Source organism: Vulpes lagopus, chromosome 1 (assembly GCF_018345385.1).
Source record: "Vulpes lagopus strain Blue_001 chromosome 1, ASM1834538v1, whole genome shotgun sequence".
NCBI lineage: Eukaryota > Metazoa > Chordata > Mammalia > Carnivora > Canidae > Vulpes > Vulpes lagopus.
Window position 1 is genome coordinate 169,797,852 of NC_054824.1, and position 6,677 is coordinate 169,804,528.

Sequence of the window (6,677 nt, forward strand, 5' to 3'; positions counted from 1 at the left end):
GGTTTATAGTATAGGAGAAAAATAATTAACACACTATCATAATTTAGCATAATGAAAGGTTGAATAGAAATAGTTAGAACACTGGATTAGTCAGGATACGTGAGGTTACACCACGGTAATGAACAAACACCAATTCTTGGTGACTTAACCAACAAAAATTTATTTCTTGCTTATGTGAATTCTAATGCAGTTTCAAAGGATTTTCCAGAGCAGCTCCCCCAGTGTGGCATGCTTAGGCCATTTCCATCTTGTGGTTCTACAGTCCAGTCAAAATTTCCCACTAGTTTTCCAGAAGAGAAGAAAGAGTTGGAAGGTCATGTCTTAGACCAGAAGTGGCCTATCTTACTTGTATTTTTAACTTTTTGACCAGAAGTTACATGGCCCTACCTCATTAGAAAGGAGCTATGAAATGTGGAACATCAAAAGATTATTCAGTGAGAAGCAGAAGTTTCTGCTGTGGGTCTGAAATAAGAGTGATTAATTAAATAGAAGAGTCAAGAAATCCTTCATAGGATTTGTGCTGGGATTTGAGGGAGGTCTAGGAGGTTGGCCATTCGATAAATAGGGGAAGAACTCTGCAGGCCAAGGGAACGTCACAGGCAAGGACACTGAAGCATGAAAGGGCTCAAGATGTTGGAGATGTCTAGATAATGGCAAGGAGGAATTTGTAGTTACAATAGAGAGTTTCAAGGAAATAGAAAAAACTAAGTATTATAAAGATTGAGGGAGGGCATGAATATCTTACTAAGGAGATTCTCTCCCTCTGTTCCTCCCACTCATGCTCCCTCTCTCTCTCTCTCTCTCAAATAAATACATAAATCTTTAAAAAGAAAAAAGAAAAGAAAAAGGGCAGGACCTGGAAAACCACTGACAGGGTGAAGGAGAACGTACTTTGGAGAATAAATCTAAAGTTTCTAGCTTGGTTCGTTCAATGGATAGTGAAACCATGAACAGAGGTAGGGAAAGCAGTCACTGAAACAGATTAAAGAGTAAAAATAACTTTTCTGTAGTTAAAAAATTTCAAGACTCTAGGATCAAATTTTGTTGAAATTTGTTTATGAAGAGCTAATCTAGAACTAGGTTGTAGTATTTTTCTTTTAAAAAATATTTGTCTAGGGAAACACTAAAAGAGTAGACTTTGTTATTAACTAAAACCACCCCCCTCTTTGAGTCTTAGTCCAGTTTCTATTGCCTACTAGATCCGATGTGCTTAGAGCATGGAAGCATCTGGAGCAGCCACATTTCCTTATTCAAGCCAAAACAAGTTAACTCATCTGTGGCTTATCTCATATCCGCCCTGTAGATCTCATGGGAGGATATAGCCCTTATTACTAAAATAATGTGTAGAAAACAAAAATAGCATTGAAAAGAAGTTTCTGAACATGATCTTTATAGCTGCTTTTCAAAATAACTTACTCCTGAAGTTACCATAAGTTGTTTTCGGCTTAAAATATTTTTGGGGTTTTGATAAATATCTTTGTTATTATTTTTTTGAATTCTTGTGTGAATTCATTTAACTTTGGGAGAATCTTTTCATAATGAAAAAAGAAACTGTTAGATTGTTTTTTTCCTCTACTGATTTTATAGGTTGTGAACCACTTGACCTTTTGATAATTAAGCCCTTGATTGTGAAACAGGATAATAATGTTTAACTCTCCTATGAAAATGTTACTGAGACTTATTCAATCAAAGGCTTTGAAACACTATTGCACCCTTAGGTGAAATGTATTCATAAATACTGAGTGTGAATGATTACTGCTATTTATTTTGAATATAAGGATTTATTTAGTCTATATTTTTAGTGAGCCTTTATTATATGTTTGGTGCTGAAGATAGAAGGATAAATAATATATGGTTTCTACCTTCAAGAAATTCTCCCTTTTTATAGGGAAGATAAGCAATAAGATAAAAAAGTCAATGTAAAGAAGTACAATTTCATGAATGGTCAAGTGAATCACTAGGGGGGAAAAAGTGAAAGAAAAAAAAAATCAGTAGAAAGGCTACCTGAATTAACTGTTCTAAAAAACTTCAAGAATCTTAGTTAACTTTTTTTCAACTAATAATAAGTTATAGTAATTTTCAAAGCTTCCCCTTGGTGGCAAGTTGTTTGAAGCAAGGAAGTAGTTAAGAGATTTGGCCCTGGATGTGGATGTTTAACCTATGTTTAATTTAATTACTGGTGTGTGACCTTGAGCAAGCTTCTAAACCACTTAATGCCTCAGTTTCTTCATCTGTAAAATGGGAATAATAACAGCAACACCTCATAAAGTGGTGGAGAACTAAACAAGTTATACATGCAAAGTACTTAAAAATGATTGACACTTATTAAGCATTCAGTATGTGCTAGCTATTACTATTATTTATCTCCTAGCACAATGTTTTACGTATAATAGATACATGCTCTTTGAATTGAATTAGCAGATGCTTGGATATAATCCAGAATCAGATAAAAGAATCCATTCAACTGTCATTGTTCTTGACAAGGATGCATTTAACTACCACTGTTCTCAACAAAGACAAATATAAAGTCTGGAAGGGTCTGACTTCATAAAGAAATGAAGACCATGAAAAAGTTCCACAGAAATTTTTCTACAGTTCTGTTCTACTGAAAAAGAGGAGAGAACAGTACCTTTAACATGCCATGGGAGCTGGGACAATGCCAGTCTTATAGTCCTGACACATACCTAATGTCTAGCACAAATAGATTTTCCATAAATATTTGTTGATTCACAATCCAATGGGGAATAAGGAGTGGAACATAGTTCTGAAAATCACCTAGAGCATTATCAAGAAGAAATTTCCGTTTTTTTGCAAGAAGATCTATCCTCTATGAAACAGTATCAGAAAACCATAATGAGAAAAGGAAAGGACATTGGTAGTAAGGACTAGTGCTAAAAAAAACATAAATTACCACCTGTGATAACTTGGAAGGAATTGTCTATTAAAGCAAGGCTTTAGCAGATGTCACATCAGCTGCAATAGATCTTTTTTTTTTTTTTTTTCAGCTGCAATAGATCTTAAGTGAGAAGGTCGGGGATGGTGAACACAAGGAATAAAAAACTGTCAGGCAGGCTGGCTGCTTCTAAGTGCTAATTTACATCATCCAAATGTAATGAATATGTGTGGTAATAAATTCTAAGGTTGTTAGATCAGGAGGCAGGAACATAGCTTTAGTCTGGGCTGTATTTATCAACTGGCATGTATCCATGAGAGATTCTGGATTCAGTGAGCTAACTCAAGCAGCTGAGAATAGTTCTAATTGTTGGCTTTGGTTTAACAATGTTCAATGCTGAGTTAAACTGAGATAACAGAAATTCTTTGGTCTTATATGAAACAGTGATTCTCAACCCTGTTAGACCCACCATTCCCTTTTCATGGTAAGTGAATAAAGGAATAGTTCCTTTATTCCTAAATAAAATTCATAGTTAATATAATCTATGTATACATATTATGTTTAAACCAATACAATATTCTGTGACATCAGTAAATAAAAGGAAACTCTCATAATTTGGTGTGTGACCGCTTAGGCACAACTCTGCTAAAAGACACAGCAAAGTAGTCCTATGTCTGCATCTATATTCAGAATTGTCTTGATAAGAACAGCTCCAGAGGCAAACTGATACAGACGTGTTCTTTTGAAGATAAAAGTTCGCAAGCAGTATTGCAGTCAGTGATGATTTTTCCAAAATGATGAAACAAGTGTTGGTGAAGTTCTGAACAAAATAATATAGTAATGTCTTTATTTACATGATTCTTGCTTTCCAGAAAATTTAGTGTATATTAAAACCTTGCAGAAGTACTTTGTATTTATATATGAGATGGAGTTAGGTTCTAAGTTCAGATTCTTTTAAGCAGATTTTTCACAGACAGTAATGTCTCGAAGACCACTGAATGTTATGCAGGATGCAGTACAATGCTTTGTAAGTCTGTCCCATGAATTGCAGGACATTTACTACTCCTGGCCCCTGCCAACAAATGCTAACAACATCCCTAATCATGGTTCCACAGATTCCCAAAATTCCCACAAGAGGTAGCTCCATCCTAGGACTGATACAGAAGAACAAATCTAAACACTCAGAGATACAGAGATATTAGAGTGGACTGATAATGTGTGACGATCACAACAACCCCCTATTTCCTCTCAGGAGATCCCAAAGGATATTTCCTTTACTTGGACATACAAAGTTTAATGGTTGGGGCATCTGGGTGGCTCAGTCGGCAAACGTCCTCCTTCCACTCAAATCATAATTTCTGGGTACTGAGTACTGGAATCAAGCCCCGAAGGGTACTGGGATCAAGCCCCTGCTCACACTGCTGAGCAGGAAGTGTGCTTCTCTCTCTTTCTCTCTCTTTCTCTTTCTCTCTTTGTCTCCCTCGCTGCCCCCCGACCACCACACATTCTCAATCTCTGTCTCAAAAAAAAAAATCTTAAAAAAAAAAAACCAACAAAGTTTAATGGATAAACAAAATAAGACTATTCTTGAGAGTTGCTAAAGTGCCTGTCCTTATAAGCTGGGAATGAAGGAAGAAGATGCTACCATTTAAATTGGGTCTCTAATTTCAACAGGAATGATAGGAACCTGGAATGTAAAGGCTGATTGTCAGTACTTAGCCACAGAGGCAAAAGGGCATGGTTGCTGCAATAGGCATCAGGACTGGAGGGACAGACTAAATTTATCTTCAATAATCTGCAATCTTTATAAAAAGGGGTGGGGGCACCTGGGTGGCTCAGTGCCTGATCATCTGCCTTTGGCTCAGGTTGTGATCCCAGGGTCCTGGGATTGAGTCCCACATCAGGGTCCCTGTGGGGAACCTGTTTCTCCCTCTGCCTATGTGTGTGTGTCTTATGAATAAATAAATAAAATATTTTGTAAAGATCTTCTGCAATCATTAATTGGTCAATGTAGGGCTAAATAACTGGGAAGCACATTAAGGCTCTATATGGTCTATATAACCAAACCAAATCAAACCAAACCAACCAGCAAGCCAACCAACTAAACAAAAAAATTTAGGTCTGGTATATAGAGCCTGACCTGAGTCATGACCCCTCACCATAGTATGAGTTTGTTTCAAACCCAGAGCTCCTGGCTTTTTCCAAAAGACCTTGTGTCATTTACTGAGGTAACTGTACACTAGGGAAAGAGGAATACTCTTCAAGGATTATTGAACACCAATGGCTACGAGCTGCTATGAATCCCAGGGAACCCAGAACATTACAGTGGTCACTCAGTTAAGTTTGACTTATAGGGTCAGGTCATAAATGGAGTTGGGCTCCAGTGCATCTTACAATGGGTCTTGACATTTACAAAACCATTCTATCATTACTTCTATTATTCCAGAGTATATATTGAAATAGTATACTTAGCAATTGGTAGAATCCTAACATTGGCCTCCAATCCAAGTAGTAAGGGCTATTATGGCAGAAAGGGTCAAGTAGAACACCCCTCTCAACCAAAATGGCAAACCAAAAGCAATACTGCTTGAAATTAGTTCTTTAAAAGGTTTAAATAACTTGAAACAAGATTAGTTCCCATCTTATCTCCATGGAAGATGACATTGGCCTGTGCTGAAGATAGATAGGTCCTGGTATTGTAAGTTTAATCAAGGACAGTAGACACTTGTACCTATGGTCTCTTTACTGGGTAAAATCAACATGATTCTACATCTTGTATGCAGCTACTGATTTAAGTGCATTTTTTTCTATCTTAATAAGCTGAGAACACTAAACACAGCTTGCTTTTACTAATGTGAACAGTAGTACACTTTCATTATCTTGATAAGCTGATGTCATATGTGCCAAAGAAGGGTAAATAAATCCCATAAAAATGCGTGGTCCTGCTACCTCAGTAAAGTTTCTAAGATTCCAGTTGTTTGAGTCACAGCAGGATATTCCATCCAAAAGGGAAGATACAGTGATCTATCTTAAAATTCTACTTTGAGAAAAAGGCACAACACTTAGTGGGATTGTCTGCATTTTGGAGTTAATACTTGCCATAGTTGGGTGTATAGCTCTGACCTTCTACTGAGTAACCTATAAAGCCATTGGTGCTAAAGCAATACACATTCAGTAGAAATCATACTTTGAATTTTGAATTTTGGTTTTTCCTGGGCTGGCAATATTCAGTATGCTACTCTCTTGTGATGCTGGGCAGCAGCAATGAGCCCAACTCCTAGTCAGCCACACAATCATGAGCCAACTGACATACTTAAAATCATTCCGTACCCATTTTCACTTTCAATACAGTACTCAATAAATTACATGAAATATGCAACACTTGCTTAAAAAAATAGGTTTTGTGAGAAAGACAATTATCATATAGTCTCACTCATGTGGAATGTAAGAAACTGCGCAGAGAATCATAGAATAAGGGAGGGAAAACGGAATGGGACATCATCAGAGTGGGAGAAATATCATGAGAGACTTAACTATAGGAAACAAACTGAGGGTCGTTGAAGGAGAGGTGGGGAGGGATGGAGCAATTGGGTGATGGGCATTAAGGAGAGGAGGTGATGCGATGAGCCCTGGGGGTTATATGCAACTGATGAATTATTGAACACTACATCTGAAACTAATGATGTACTATATATTGGCCAATTGAATTTAAATAAAAAATAAAAATAGGTTTTGCATTAGGTAATTTTGACCAACTGTAGGCTCGTGTAAGTGTTCTGAACAC